Genomic DNA, 15,764 nt, shown 5'->3' with positions numbered 1-15,764 from the left:
TTGCCAGCAGTCAAGATGGTCTATAGGACACCCTTTTGTACTCACTACCTTGCACAAAAAGAAAACAAGCAAGGGAAAATCCCAGAACCCAACTCCTTTCTTCATCAATTCCCCACTTCTCACCGAAACACAAAGCAATTGTCATAACTATTTTTTGACAAGCAGGTGTATGAAGCCATGGTTCCTGAGCCCTCTTCTAGCACCCTATCCTGTACACCACACTGGTTTTCATATTAGGGTATTCAAGAGATGTGAGAGATTCAAAGAGCAGTTTGCCATTGCCAGTCCAGTAGGTTTCCAGATGATTTCCTCAGTTCAATTATTTGAACTGAAATCTATCCAAATTATGTGAGCCTGATGTCTTTATATGACTGAATTTTGTGTGTTTCTGGATTTGGATATCTACTGATCTACAGTTGTCTAAGAAATAAGCTCCACTGCACATGGTCTACAGTTTACATCCATATCCATCTTTCATCCAGTGAGCTCAAATTGGCATGCATAACTCTTACCCCTCCACTTTCTCTTCACATTAACCCTGTGAGATATGTCAGGATGAGAGAGAATGACTGAGAGAATGACTGTGCTTTCCCCCTCCTTTTACTAGGGTAAGATGGAAATCATTCCCCCATTGCCCCTTTAAAGCCTCTCCACCACAACTGTCAAACTGAGTTTGCCATCTGGCTTTTCAGAAGACCCCTCTAGGTGTTTTTCAAATTATGACTGATCTTTAAGGGGGAAAACATTATCCTCAAGCAAATATCTCCTTTACTGTCTTGTTCCAATGATGAACTGGCATAAGTAAGGGCAAGAGGCTAACGTTATCTCTTTTACCTTTGTGGCTAATTTCTCTTTGTTTCTCTTTCTCTCTCTGAGCCACCTCTCTTTTCCCCCCCTCCTCTATTTCTCTCCTTCCCTGATATCTCCCTTTGTCTCTCTATGGCCTTGCTCTTGGCCTCTCTCTCTTTGCCTCTACTCTCTCTCATTCCATCACACCTCTCTCACGAGGCTGCAACTATATGGTAAAATACTGTGGGATTTGCTTCATTTACAAAACAGGTGAATTTGACATACTTTTACTGGCCACATGATGCAAACACTGCTTTAAATCACTCCAGCCATTTTTGTTCTGAAAGCAACTTTTTTTTTCCTGCTGCTGGGAGGCTTCCACTTTTTCAGGCTGGATCAATTTGAATCAACTTTTTCCCATGTGGTTAGTTGTGACCTTTTTGTAAAGACCCTATATAATGCATCCCTATAAGTAGTGTTTTAGCAGTGTAAGCAATTGGGACATCATGTTCAGGATTTGGGGAGCATGCCTCTGCATCCTTTCCTCACACCTGATTGTCCTCTGATTTTTTTTAACTCTTACATATATGAGATTAGTGCTAGATTACATTATCACCTTGTCACTGGCTTACTATTATTATTTCCTGTATTTATGTTCCTGTCTGTTCCCCATCTGATTAGCAGATGTAAGACCAGAGGAGGGAATGATAAGCAGAAACAGGACCAGAGGAAGGATGGAAAGAAGAGTGGCTGGGAGCTAGAATGCAAATAACTAACTCCCTAATCTTTCTACAGCCCCTTTTGAACACTGACTGTGATTTCAAATGAAATACTCCAGTTCAGTATTTCTAATATAGTTGCACTGTCAGTCTCCTGCTCTCTCCATCCATGGCTTCTCTTCAGTGAGCATGCACACTTATGTAATATAAGCATTTTTAAGGTGTTTCTTCTAAATGACAAGACGGATCAAAATCAAATAAAGAAAAGCTTGCAGCAGGAATAATTTCCTTTTGAAGAAGCAATGGTTGGTATATGAAAAATAACTACTAAACTCACTATGACCTACCAAAAAGGTATTTTACATGTCAACATGAGAAGGATTGAGTTTCTGAAATAATAAATAACATATTTAATACTTGGCAGAAAGCATATCCAAAATCACTTTGCCAGAAATGGTCCTAATTCTGTGCATCTCTAATACTGGCAAATTTTACTTGAATTAGTAGGATAATTTTAAATGCTTACAAACTCGCGAGAACGAGACATGGCTTTTTTAATGAAATATGATCTGACGTAGAATGTTTTTACTGCTGTATTTTGTTTGGACCAGGTCAAACCCGGCCCATCAGGCAATGAGAGTAATCCTATACCCCAAATTTTCCTTTACATATTCACTCAAAATTAAGTCCCACTGTATCAGGTAGGATTCACTCCCATGTAAGTGTGCCAAGAACTGCGGCCTTATTTAAAGTGGGTGTTGGTAAAATGTACTACAACCTTCTTTTTTCCAAAACATTTTAATTGCTGCAAACATAGGAGCTTATGCTGGAAGTTAGGGTAGAGACAAGTGTTGTGTCTAGTTGTGTCTAATGTGGAAATTTAAATATGCAGGCTGTTGAAATACTTGATTTCTTCTTTAAATTATAGAATTGTAGAATCATAGAATAACTGATTTGGAGGGGGGCTATGAGGCCAGCTGGAAGTCTCCTCTTCCTCCTTCCTGGATTTTCCGCTTTAGAAACCACTATTGTGTACAATATTGTGTATTGGCTTTTCACTTTCTTTTGCTCACTTATTTGAGTGTTTTGGGTTTGGCTTTCCCAAGAAAAACATGAGCATCATTCCAAACATTCACTTTAGCTCTGTTGCTATGGCTACCCACACACTAATTTCTTTGAACTGTTCTGTAAATGAAAATAAGCTGTAAGGCTCTGGAATCATGTTTTGGCAGATCATAAGCAATTCCAAAACAGTTCTTCACCCGTGCACACAAAAATGGTTGCTCAGAATTATAGCTGTTTAAAATTTGGTGAGAGAAAGTAAATAAGCTCGTGCATCAGAATTAAGTCTTCTATCAAACAGCCCCATCCTCAAACATACACTCAGTGAGATTTACTTTATCTATAAACACATTTTTACCATGCCTTTCCTCCCACACAGGGCTTTCAGGGCAGCAGTCATTCATTCATAAAACAGGAGTAATCATGATTGAAAATAAAATGTCCAAGGGCTTGATTCAAATATATGTATCTGTAGACTGTAAAAGTAATTAAAAGTGATTAAGCTTTTCCTGAACTGTATACCTTCAGATTGCAGAAATGTTGGGAGTAGCCTTGCAGATTTCATAGCAGTTGAGAGTAGCTTTGCTCACAGGGTTGAGGTGGAAAAGATCTGTACCAATTATTGAAAACCTGCACTTATAAATATCTAAGAAAATTCATGGTTTGGTCAAACTAAAGGATTAAGTAGTCCAGCATTCTTCTTCTTCTTTAAAAAATACATTTTATTGGTTTTTCAATCTATCTATATTTGGTTAATGCTTATCAAACATCATGTTACATGTCTTGCTTACAATTATTTGTTTTTTGCATCTTGATGTCTTCTCAATTTTCCCCCCAAATTCCACACATCTTCCGATCATTCAAACCATTCATGTATGTATTTTAGTATACAGTATTGGCTATTATCATAATATTACTCTCATAGTATGCAATGTTTTTAAAATCCTCTAATAACATACTTAATAAAAGTCATTCCAGTTCCAGATCTATATACAGTGGTGCCTCGCAAGATGAGCACTTCATAAAACGACGAAATCGCATCACGATGAAGTTTTTGTGATCGCAAAAGCGATAGCAAAACAATGCTTCCTATGGGCTTGTTTCGCTTTGCAATGATTGGTTCCCTGTTTCGCTAACCGATTATCGCAAAACGAAGATTTTCGCACAGCTGATCGGCAGTTTCAAAATGGCCGCCGGGTAAAAAAAATGGTTGCCCGCTGTTTTCTGGGATGGATTCCTCGCTGCACGGGCAGCGAAAATGGCCGCGCTATGGAGAATCTTCACTGGACGGTGAGTTTGAAGCCTATAAGAAACCATTAATCGGGTTTTTATGCGTTTCTATGGGCTTTTAAAAATCGCTTTACGATGTTTTCATTCTACAGCAATTTTGCTGGAACGAAATAACATCGTAATGAGAGTCACCACTGTAATTTGAGGTAATTTAACCAACAAACAGTAATTTATACCAATGATAACTGAGTTCTTAACATGTAATATATATTATCTAGAGCACTGGTTCTTAACCTTGGGTTACTCAGGAGTTTTGAACTGCAATTCCCAGAAGCCTTCACCACCAACTGTGCTGGCTGGGGTTTCTGGGAGTTGCAGTTCAAAAACATCCAAGTAACAAAGGTTAAGAACCATTGATCTAGACCATCTTATACAGATTTTCTTTGTATAGTTGTTTAGCCATTTCTATCTCCACATTTTCTATCCTATCTATAGCAATGTCATATCTAATGCATGTTCATTATGTACTATTTGTTTTGTTTGTTCAGTCGTTTAGTCGTGTCCGACTCTTCGTGACCCCATGGACCAGAGCACGCCAGGCCCTCCTATCTTCCACCGCCTCCTGGAGTTGTGTCAAATTCATGTTGGTTGCTTCGATGACACTGTCCAACCATCTCATCCTCGGTCGTCCCCTTCTCCTCTTGCCTTCACACTTTCCCAACATCAAAGTCTTTTCCAAGGAGTCTTCTCTTCTCATGAGATGGCCAAAGTACTGGAGCCTCAGCTTCAGGATCTGTCCTTCCAATGAGCACTCGGGGTTGATTTCCTTTAGAATTGATAGGTTTGTTCTCTTTGCAGTCCAGGGAACTCTCAAGAGTCTCCTCCAGCACCACAATTCAAAGGCATCAATTCTTCGGCGGTCAGCTTTCTTTATGGTCCAGCTCTCACTTCCATACAACACTACAGGAAAAACCATAGCTTTGACTATTCGGACTTTTGTTGGCAAGGTGATGTCTCTGCTTTTTAAGGTGCTGTCAGGGTTTGTCATTGCTTTCCTCCCAAGAAGCAGGCGTCTTTTAATTTCGGGGCTGCTGTCTCCATCTGCAGTGATCATGGAGCCCAAGAAAGTAAAATCTGTCACTGCCTCCATATCTTCCCCTTCTATTTCCCAGGAGGTGATGGGACCAGTGGCCATGATCTTAGGTTTTTTGATGTTGAGTTTCAGACCGTTTTTTGCACTCTCGTCTTTCACCCTCATTACAAGGTTCTTTAGTTCCTCCTCACTTTCCGCCATCAGAGTGGTATCATCTGCATATCGGAGGTTGTTGATATTTCTTCCTACAATCTTAATTCCAGCTTGGGATTCCTCCAGTCCAGCCTTCCGCATGATGTATTCTGCATATAAGTTAAATAAGCAGGGTGACAATATACAGCCTTGTTGTACTCCTTTCCCAATTTTGAACCAATCCGTTGTTCCATATCCAGTTCTAACTGTTGCTTCCTGTCCCACATATAGGTTTCTCAGGAGATGGATAAGGTGGTCAGGCACGCCCATTTCTTTAAGGACTTGCCATAGTTTGCTGTGGTCCACACAGTCAAAGGCTTTTGCATAGTCAATGAAGCAGAAGTAGATGTTTTTTCTGGAACTCTCTGGCTTTCTCCATAATCCAGCGCATGTTAGCAATTTGGTCTCAAGTTCCTCTGCCCCTTTGGAATCCCGCTTGTACTTCTGGGAGTTCTCATTCCACATACTGCTGAAGCCTACCTTGTATGATTTTGAGCATAACCTTGCTGGCGTGTGAGATGAGTGCAATTGTCCGGTAGTTGGAGCATTCTTTGGCACTGCCCTTCTTTGGTATTGGGATGTAGACTGATCTTTTCCAGTCCTCTGGCCACTGTTGAGTTTTCCAAACGTGTTGGCATATTGAATGTAGCACCTTAACAGCATCATCCTTTAAGATTTTAAAGATTTTAAATAAACTGTTTGTTTACCCCAACCTTATATCTAGCTTCAATTTACCTTAAAAATAACACCACCATATTATGTCTTTTATCCTGATTAGTGCTCCCTTATTTTAGTTTAATTCTCTTTTTTAATATATAAGATATGCCCCTTTGCAATTCCAGAAGTTAGGTATATACATGATTTCCAACATTGAGGGCCACCTTCTTGTTTTTCCCTTTTCCATCTTTCTATGTAATTCCTTCTTTTAATCTTTTTTCAATTTTTGTTTCTGTCTTTCTAAACATTCTGCCATCTTTTATGTCATCTAAGGTCATTTAATGCATTTGATTTACATCCTTTAGCTCAGTGGTTCTTAACGTGGGCGATAATGCCCCCCAGGGGGAGGTTTCATTTTTTAGGGGGACAGTAGAACGAAAAGGGGTGGTGTGGGGGCAGTGGAACAGAAGGGGGGCGGTAGGGGGTGCTGGAGCAAACCAAACCTGTGAAGGCAGCTGCAGCCGTGGTGCTGGCAGTGGATCTGGTGCTGCCACCGCCAGATAATCCAGCTCTTTCTGCCTGCCACATCTCGCCTTTCTCCCTTAGGGGAGCACCAAGTGTGGATGGGGTGGAAGGAAAGGGTCTCTCGGGTCCCCATACTCGCCCAGTGAAGCGCTGCCTTGCCCCTGGGTGGGGAGGGAGAGACAAGCCCCGTTTGTCCATCCTGCCTTCCTGCCCACCTTCCTGCCTGTTGCAAGGGAAGCGGGGAGAGAAACAAGTTGGTTTGGGGTGGCACGGCAGGATTTCTAGGGACAGGGCTGGCTCGGGTCATCCTGGGTGGGTGGGAATTCGGCAGCTTTTCTGGCTTTTCTTGTTGTCCTGTTGTAGCTGGCTGGCTGTCAGGGGGGAAGAAAGTTCACCTGGCCAACTTTAAATGGCTTTGAGGGACATCGAACTTGAGATCTTCCCCTGTCCTCTGTGTACCTGGGTGTGATGTGCCTCTATGTGTAAATCCTCTGGGAGAGAAAGCTCTCAAATTGAACTGAGATCGCTGAGGGCAAAATCCACGGGGCTGTCATAGAGAGACAAGCAAATGCACTACGGAAAGTCAGCCGCTCCTCTTTCTCCCTGAACCCTGAGGATCTGTTCAGTGAAGGCAAAAAGGGCAGCATGTCAGTGGCTTGAGTATAACAGTTTGCTTCAAGAAGGGCGTGGTGGGGGTGCTCCAAAAGGTTTAGACTACAACTCCCACAATCCCCTGCCCTTGGCCTACCTTCCCGCCCATTGCAACGGAAGTGCGGAAAGAAACGGGTCAGTTTGGGGTGGCGTGCCATCTCTCATTGAGCTATTCAGCAGTTCAGTTGTTTATTGTTCTGTTGGGTACTTGGAAAGTTGTTTTTAAGGTAATTTGTTATGGATGTTGTTGTAACCCTCCTCCCCCAAAGTAATGTGTGTGAGTAAATGTTGCAAAGCGTGTTAGTTACTCATTACTTTCTGACTAGTGTAAAACCCTTAGGACTGTGAAGTGATTGGCATAAAACTTGAAAATTCTTCTCAAAATCTTCTGAAAAGATAATGTGAAAATGTTACATTAAACAAGTTTCGTGTGTAGAAGGTTGCTTTGGTCAACAGACTTTTGCATTATTCTAACAATGCTCCTTGAATTAAAAAAAAAAGAATTTAAAACTGATACAAGGCAATATACAACCCTAATTTGCTTCTCTATTTCCTTAATATAAAGTCTACTAGCTATAGAATTTCTCTCTAACATTGCTCTGCTTTTTCAAAAAAATTATTTTGAGACCAAAGTGGGTTGCTATCTTGAATTTAGGGTTCAGAGAGCAGCAAAATCAATATTCCTTTCCTTTCAAACAAATATTTATTTATTTATTTATTTGATTTATACCCCGCCTATCTGGACCAATGGACCAGATAGGTGGTCCAGAATAATACTCTATTATTCTAAGATTCTCCAATTCTTAAAATTTTGTTAGGACTTCTGGCTGAAGTGACAAAACCAATTGCTAGTATATTATTGCCAGCAATGGCAATAATATGCCAGCTGACATATTATTGGTCAGTATGAAGACTAAGTCTTTTGGTGAAACTAGAATGGGCCATTAATACATATTCCTGGCTATGTTTTCATCAGGATGTGGCCAGAAGCCATAGAGACATATTGTTTTTAATTGCTGCCCTTTAGTATCAGAGGTAGGTTGTGGAAGATAAACTGAAGAGATATATATGCAGTGGTGCCTTGCTTGACGATGATAATCCATTTCAGCAAAATCGCTGTACAGCGAAATCATCATCAAGCGAAAGTAAAAAACCCATTAGAATGCATAAAAAACTGGTTAATTCATTCTAATGGGGAAAATACCTCATCGTCCAGCGAAGATCCTCCATAGGGCGGCCATTTTCCGGTGCCTGTAAAACGAGCAATCACAGTGGGGAGCCATTTTGCACAGTGGGGAGCCATTTTGTGACCTGCCGATCAGCTGTTTCAAAACCATCATTAAGCAAAAAATCGGTTCCCGAAGCAGGGAACCAATTGTCGTAAAGCGGATTTCCCCCATTTAAACATCGTTTTGCAATCGCTATTGCAATCGTAAAAAACTCATCATAAAGCGGATTTGTTGTGGAGTGGGGTAATCATCAAGCGGGGCACCACTGTATATAATTTGTCGCTCTGATTTTTGTTGCTTTCCTTCTGTAAAATTTTTCTTTTTGTCTTTTTAACCCTTTTTATAGTGTGCATGAATATGTATTTTCCTTCGTCTTGAAATTTTTAGTTCCTGCATTGCAGTTTGTTTTTAAGCCCTTTTTATATTTCTTTTTACATCTTAAAATTCACTTGCAACTAAATCATTAAATGTTACTGTTTTTTTTTCGGGCATTTCATTTTCTTGCAATTGAATTTTATTTTCAGGGGCCATTGGATTTAAGTTTCTTGAATAAATAAATAAATAAATAAATAAATAAATAAATAAATAAATAAATAAATAAATAAATAAATAAATAAATAAATAAATAAATAAATAAATAAGATATTGCCATGGGGAGGGGGGCAATGATAACTTCCTCAATGGCTCAAGGTGGCGTTTTTTTCAAAAAGGTTAAGAACCACTGCATTAGATCTTTATACACTTGGTCTAACTCCAATAGATCTTCCAGGCTATTTTTAATTGATTCTGCTGATTTTCTCCTCTTATGTTCCCTTAAGACTCTCAGCTCCACTAGATTTTCCCCATTAATTTCCTCCAGCCTTTCTTTAGGTTGGCATCCACCATCCACCACCCTCTCAATCCCTTGTTCATTATTTCCTGTCTCTTGTAGACTATAATTCTTCAACTGTGTTGTGAATAATTTTGATTGGTCATTGTGGGATCTCACTATTTCTAAGACTGTTTGAAGGGTAGATTTTATTTCCTCCCAAAATTGTCCTTGTTGTATCATTATGTTCCAATTTGTCAAAAAAATTTATTCCAAGTTAAAGTTGTTCATATGCTTAAAGTAATCAATCCAGTTCCATTAAGCTTGAATCCACTCTCCGTCATAGAGAATTTTCCCCGCCTAAAGGCTCAACATCCCATCCAGTTCAGCATCCAGGATACATTTTGTAAGTTCCACTTTGGCTAAATTAGGCTTTCTAGGGTTAATTTGTCTGTAGATCAGTTCCATCCTCAAAGAGAAAGGGAGTTCCAGTCATAGAACATTCAAGGCCATTGATTCTAAGCATTTTGCCAGTGCCTTAGATAGCTGTTACACATAGCATAAACAGATTTTGTTTTCCAAATTTGTTATCAGTAGTGTTTTCAGGGGAAAAAATTCTTAAGTTTTAATACCAAGCTTCCTTCCTTTCAGTATAATTTAGTATCTAATTAGTGCCCAGTTTATTTTCCTTGTGTCTCCCTCTGTCTCTTCCTCTCCCCAGCTTCTCCGCAGCTCAATCAATGGTGATGGAGAGCTGTGAGACGCTATTTCTGCTGTAGAAGTTGTCTTGTCCAGGGATAGTAAATAGATACAGTTTTTAAATATGTTTCTTGCCGTTTGTAGCACAATGTTAATTAGGCTGCTTTATCGCTTCTTCATACCCGGCTGCCGATGACTTGCAAGGAAGCTAGTTCAGCTGCTTGTTTCTGTCCACTGGTCGATTGGGGAGTTTCCTGAATCAAACGTGGGTAACCACCAGTGCCCTGTGACCAACAGGCTTCTTCCCCGTTTCACCACCTCTTTGGGCTGGTTTTAGCCGTCTGGGGGGTCCCAGACAGGTCAGAATTCAGCCCAGGAGATGGAGCTCCGTCCTGCTGCTGTCTCAAGCTGGAAGTCCTCACTAGTCCAGCATTCTGTTTCTGCCCCATGCTCAACCAAATGCTTCTGTGATGTCCACAAAGAGGACATTAGTATAACAACACCCCCATGGCTTTACTCCCAACAGCTACAACTGAGTGCCGTTCTGCCTCCAAGAAATATATATGTAGAAGAAGACATATATGTAGCCTTCATGGCTCATAGCTATTGATGGTTAATCCTTCATGAATATGTCTAATTTCTTCTCTAATGTCACAGTCATCAAAATATCTTGTGGTAGCAAATTTTGTAGTTTAACTATGAACTTCCTATTTTGAATTTTCCACCATTCAACTTTGTTGGTTGGTCTGTGATTCTAATATTATGAGGTCGCTGTGTCACTCATATTTTTTCAATCACCCATATTTTTTCTAAGTTAAAACATTCCACGCCTTACATTACAGATTTATATGAAAACATTGTGATGTTAGCAGGTTTATTTTTAATTCTTTTCCTAATGATCCCAACATACAATTTGTCAAAGCACATACAGAGCCAACGTTTTCATCAAACTATCCATCACTGACCATTTCCTGGTCAGTCACCACCCAGCCGTTTGGACTGTAGCACTGTATATGTGAAATTAGGATTTTATCCCAGTGTACACTGCTGTATATTGAAATACATTTGCTATTTGAATGATGATTCTCCCCAAAATAGAACGCTGGAATTTTTAACAGTCCTTTTTCATTAGCCACCCTAAAGAATGTGGTGTTATCTAGATCCATTATGAACAAGTTAAAAAGCACTGCTCCTAATGACAATGGGGTGGGAGTGTAGGTGGGTGTATGTGTGCCTCTACTGAAACACAGTCAATTTATTCTTAATTTGCTTTCTTCTTAAATAGTTACTGACTTATTAGATTCCCCAATTTAAATTTTGCTCATCAGTCTTTAAATTAAAGCCTTTTAAAATTTGTAAGAAAACTATGTCTACTAGTTCACGCTTATCTGCATGCAGGTTGGTAGTGTTAAACAGCAATATCAAAAGGACAATGATAGTTGGACAGGCCTTTACAAAAGCCATACTGATTCTCCTTCCACTATACCCTCATATATATGCTCCCCCTTAATTATGCTAGCTCGCTAGATCGGTCAGTGGTTAGGTATCTGGCTATGATGGAGACAGAGGTTGGGAATTTGATTCCCCACTGTACCTGCAAACGAGTATAGTCAGCCTGTGTAGCCTTGGGCAAGCTGCACAGTTCCCAGGTGGTCCCCAGAAGGGAATGGTAAACCACCTTTGAGTATCCTGTATCTAGACAACTCTGAACTGACTCAACAATACATGATTATTTATTATTAATTATGTTATCCAACAATTTAGCCAGCATCCATTTAAGGTAACTGGCATATTAATTTTCCCTATTTGTACAGTGGATCGACTTATAGACGGCTCAACTTACAGACTTTTTGAGTTACAGACTTCTCTGGCTGCAAAATTTAGGTTCAACTTGCAGCCTGAGAATCAACCTACAGACCAGGAAAAAAACCAAAATGGAACAAAAATGGAACAAAAACGGCCAGTTACGGGATTAATCGGTTTTCAATGCATTGTAGGTCAATGGAGACTCGACCTACAGACTTTTTGACCTGCAGCCACCGTTCCAATACGGATTAATTCCATAAGTAGAGGGTCCACTCTATTACAATGGTCACCTTCTAGTCCTCTGATATATGTCCAATCATTTGCTTACTTCTGAATAATACTGAGGAGTACTGATTGTACCAGTTGATGCAATGAATTATTTATTACAGTATATGGAATCAGTAAGTGAACCAGATGCAGGAACTCCTGAGGAAGCATGAAATATTAGAACAATGGAGTTGAAAAGGGCCTATAAGTCCATTGAATCAACCCCCTTCTCAATGCAGAAATCAAAGGTAAAGTATATTTGACACATGGCTGCCTAATTTTCTCTTGAATGTGCCCAGTGCTCACCAACTCCTGAGGTAAATCGTTTCACTGTTGTACAGTTAGGTTGTTTTTCCTGATATTGAGGGGCAGGTAATGTGCACCTTTGATGTTATCTGACAGAACAAGGCAACATTCTATAAGACAATTCTAAACGGGGGAGCCCAAACAAGAATTTATAATTTTAACCTGGCCTTTGGATAGGCACCAAATTTGGCACATTTGTAGCAAGCAACCAGCTCTTGCTATATACCAAGGATTTTCAAGTTATGAGTCTTTAAAAGTAGAACTGTTTTCCCACATACAGAAACAGGCAACTTCTAGCTATTGAAGATTTTAAGTAGCATATATAAATTGGAAAGACCAATCTTTCTTATCGTGAAAGAGAATTGTTGGCCGCATCCACTTTTCTTTATTTGGAAAGGATCCAGGGGCTGAAATATTGGTACTCAAAAATACCTTTCAAATAAGGGAAACAGTGATTTCTTATAACACTGACCATGTATGGTACATGCTTGACAAGAAGAGTAGCTTCAGCAAAGGTTTGGGGTGAAAGGAGGGCAAAGGAACTATTAGGAGTGCTGCAAACTAAGCAGCTCAAACTGAAAGAAACTAGGAAATTCCAAAACATAAACTTGGTTTAAAGAAAGTAATGGAGTAACAGTTCTCCAAAAAGAGTACAGGCCCGGAACAAGGTGGTTGTTCTGACTTACAAGCAGCTCAGCCAATTTGATGGCTGGCAAGGGATCATTCGGATGAATATCAGGAAAAACTTCCTAACTGTTAGAGCAATACAACAGTGGAACCAATTGCCTTGGGAGGTGGTGAGTGGTCCAACACTGAAGGCCTTCAGGAGCAACTTAGACAATCACCTGCCAGATATCCTTTGATTTGCATTCCTGCATCGAGCAGAGGGTTGGACTTGATGGCCTTATATGCCCCTTCCAACTTCACTATTCTATGATTCTATGATTAAGCTTGCCTCTTTCTTTGTTTCCCTCTCCCTCTTCTTTGATGCTCACTCTATTAGGTTGCCTTTTGTTTGATTTTTTATCTTCTTCTTGCGCAACAGGAAGTGTGAATATAAACAGGTGGCCTAGCAATCAGAAGTTCTTCCTTGCCCTAGACATTTTGTATATGAAGGGTTAGTTCTGTTGTGGTCTGAATTCCTTCAGATATAGTATGATACAGTTCCCAAAGAAGTGGTAGATGGAGCCAGAGACAAAATCCTTTTCTCTTTCTGTATCTTTGATTTTTCAACATCCCCTGGTCCCACATCTTTCCTGCTCGAGTCTGTCAGGAAATGGACAAATTCATTTTTCCAATTCATATCTGAGCAGTCAAAAATGGCTTTTAAAAAGGGCAGGGGAGGTTAGAAGGACTTACTCCAAAAGTTTACTCCTATAAAATCAACATCAATATTATTCCAATGAAATCAACATCAATATTATGGAGACTTCAGTGTCCATGCAGTTTTTTAAAAATAATGTCTAATTCAGTCAGCATATGTAAAGTGTGCATCATTTATCCTGCTGGCAACAGAGACTTGTTATTGTGCAGCAATCGCAGGCCATTTTCTGGATTTTTGAATTATGGGTACAAATGCCCATTATCCCACATTCATAAACCAGAGGTTTTATGAAGAATTTAATTAAATGAAGTACAAATAGTAGCCTTACAAAGGCATGAGGATCATTTGGGCATTGTTCTCCGAGTGATGTCCCTACAGGTACTGTTTAAACACACACTTCTTTGACTGCCACTTGAGCTTCTATTTGCTGGTTATGCCCTGTTGTGCTGACCTAGAACATGTTCCAGCTTTCTGTCACCATATAATGAGTTATGGATATGGTTGTTGTGGGTTTTTCAGGCTCTTTGGCGGTGTTCTGAAGGTTGTTCTTTCTAGCATTTCACCAGTCTCTGTGGCCAGCATCTTCAGAGGACAGCACTCTGTGCTCTGGTGTAGTTGGCTTGGGAGTGGAGTATTTATGGCTGTGAGATGGGCTTTTGTCTTTTTCTGTAGATGGGTGATTAGTGTTTCTTGTTGTGGGTGTATTGTTGTGATAAGGAGAGATTATCTCTCACTGTGGTTGATGGGTGTCATTAGCTGGTCTTTTGTGTGTAGTGATCCCCGGTCCTTGTGGCTGGGTAGAGTTCGTTTACCTCTTGCACACTGTATTTTTGAGAGTTGGCAGCCAAGTTTTGTTGAGTTTCAAACTTTCCTCTTTTTTGTTGAAGTTCTGCTGGTGCTTGTGGATTTCAATGGCCTCCCTGTGCAGTCTGACGTAATGATTGCTGGTTGTGGCATACAGCTCTGCTCTCACCTGGGCAGGGGAACCTCAGCCAATGAGAGGACGGAGGGTGATGCAGAAGGGGGGAGGAGCTGGATTATATAAGATGAGTGTGATGTGTGAAAGGGGGAGTTTTGGGGAGTTTGAGAGATGTGAGAAGTTGTTTGAGAGAGTGAGATAGATTTGTGAGAGCTAGTCAGTGAGGGAAAAGTCTGTGTGATTTAGTAATTGAAAACTGTGATTAACAACCTGATTTACTTCCTGTGATTCACTCCTTTTATTTTCTCAAATCAATAAACAACTTATTTGTTTTAAAAGAAACACTTGTCCTTTTTGAGTATTAAGGATAAGTTGGTGGCAGCAGTTTGAAGAAGAGTAGTGAGCACTCTTGGAGGCCTGTATTGGTAGAGGCTTGAGAGTGGCCCGCTACACTGGTGTTGTCCAGTATTTCAGTATTTTGAAATAGAATTTCATGTCCAGTTTGTTTTAGCGCATGTTCAGCTACTGCAGATTTCCCTGGTTGTTTTAGTCTGAAGTGTCTCTCATGTTCTTTGATTCTGGTGTGGATGCTTCATTTTGTGGTTCCAATATATACTGGACAACAAAAATTGGGTCCCAGCTCTCAAAAATACAGTGTGCAAAACGTCAATGAACTCTACCAAGCCACAAGGAGCTGGGATCACTAACAAAAGACCAGCTAATGACACCCATCAACCACAGTAAACTTCTGTCTGCTGCTATTAACAAACAGGTCTCTTAAACACAGAGAATTTCTTTTCCTTTTAGCTTACTGGGATTCATTCACTTTGAATCCCAGAATTTGAAAATTTCTCTTTACTTTGGCTTACTGGATTTCTTTCACTTCGAATCCCGCCGCTGGTCACCACATTATGTTACGCACCCCCAGTTCACCTGTTTGTTTTTCTACCCACCCAGGTTCCCTTTCAGGCACAACATGTACTTTTCACCCTTTTTCGCTGCCACCAGAGGATATGGTCCTCACTTTACCAAATATGACTATTAGATCAGTATTGTCAAATATAAAAATGTTTATTTATGGGTTTGTAGGTAAATCACATAAAGAAAATCATGGATGGTCTTTTATTATTCATTTCAATCAATGTTGCTTAGATTACATTTATGTTTGCCTATGTAGGTTCACTTTAATCAGGGTATTACTATAGTCAACTATTTATTTATTTCTTAGCACTTTTCACTCTTTGCAATCTTAACCACACCAACTTTCCAAGTTCTTGTTTTCAGTCTTTCCTTAACTATTCCTTTTAACTCATTCAATCTCTCTATATATCCCTGTCTCTTCTAACTCTCTAACTGCCCTAACTGCCTAAAACTATCAATAACTGTCTATCTTTCTCCTTTTATTTCCATGATTCTGCCCCTCCTGTCATGTCATAGGCTCCCACATCCAAGCTCTGACCTGACTGACAGGAGTGTTCTGAGCTGCCC

General features: G+C 40.0%; 1 protein-coding gene across 2 annotated transcripts in view; it reads left to right on the top strand.

Annotated features, from left to right (window-relative positions):
- Window positions 1-15,764, top strand: part of C1QTNF7 (C1q and TNF related 7) — a 46,698-nt gene that overhangs the window by 6,177 nt on the left and 24,757 nt on the right. The window lies entirely within an intron of this gene.

The sequence above is a fragment of the Pogona vitticeps genome, chromosome 5 (assembly GCF_051106095.1).
Source record: "Pogona vitticeps strain Pit_001003342236 chromosome 5, PviZW2.1, whole genome shotgun sequence".
Taxonomy (NCBI): Eukaryota; Metazoa; Chordata; class Lepidosauria; order Squamata; family Agamidae; genus Pogona; species Pogona vitticeps.
This window is presented reverse-complemented; position numbering and strand designations above follow the sequence as displayed.